The sequence below is a fragment of the Aulostomus chinensis genome, chromosome 1 (genome assembly GCF_037954235.1).
Source record: "Aulostomus chinensis isolate RoL2024-O1b breed Wild chromosome 1, RoL_Achi_v1.0, whole genome shotgun sequence".
NCBI lineage: Eukaryota > Metazoa > Chordata > Actinopteri > Syngnathiformes > Aulostomidae > Aulostomus > Aulostomus chinensis.
Window position 1 is genome coordinate 30,861,640 of NC_141320.1, and position 919 is coordinate 30,862,558.

At 45.5% G+C, this 919-nt stretch overlaps 1 non-coding gene across 1 annotated transcript; it reads right to left on the minus strand.

Moving 5' to 3' along the window:
- Positions 1–423: 423 nt before the first annotated feature.
- Positions 424–495, minus strand: trnaa-ugc (transfer RNA alanine (anticodon UGC)). The gene has a single exon. It is a non-coding gene; the product is annotated as a tRNA-Ala (tRNA).
- Positions 496–919: the final 424 nt, after the last annotated feature.

Sequence of the window (919 nt, forward strand, 5' to 3'; positions counted from 1 at the left end):
TGAACTGATGAACAGGTGATTTGTCCAAAAGTCAACATCAGATTCATTTCCAATCTGTGGAAGCAGTTTCATCTTGAGGTTCCAGGTAAGAACAGCCAGCTGTGGGCTGACACACATCTCTTCAGGAGCACTTCTATGCTCCAAACTTGCCAGGTTGAATTGTGTCTGTATTCTGAGGGCAGCAGGAGGACGGAGGAGTGAGGACACACACATTTGGAACTGAGAGCAGCTGTGTGTGGGATTTCCCCTCCAAAGATAAAACCAGCTCCCTCATGCTGGCTATGAAGGCTCACAGTCACACTGACCCAGCTACAAATACTTTGATATGCAACAGACTGGTTTCTCTTCTGGTAGTTTGTTATCAACTGTTGTCACATTTAAGGATCAATTTAGCTGATAAGATGAAGGCTCCAATGGACCAGCTGGAGATGCCAGGGATTGAACCCGGGGCCTCATACATGCAAAGCATGCGCTCTACCACTGAGCTACACCCCCTCTGTCAGAGTCACTGTTTAACTGATGCAGCAACACAAACACAGACACAACATTTTTATTCTTCATTTTAGGGATAAAAAGGAAGTCAGCCTGTGATCTCAAAGGCTCTGTGATCTCAGTAGTTTCACTGTGATGTCAGCCCACACAACCTTAGACCACAGAGGCAAGTCAGGCTCCAGGAAGCTGAGGCTGCTCCGTTCTCAGTCCAGTCCAGAGTGAAGGTTTTCCTCTCAGAAGCTTTCCAATCCAGCCCAGATCCTCTCTGACTGGCAGGAGTCTTTGACCAGGAAATGAGAATTATATTGAACGTCTGCTCATCCTCAGAATGAAGTAAAAGTATTTGTGTTCCTAAAATAATCTCCAGATGCTAAGATCAGTTATTAACATTGATTGACAGCTCTAAACTGAGCCACCATCACTATAC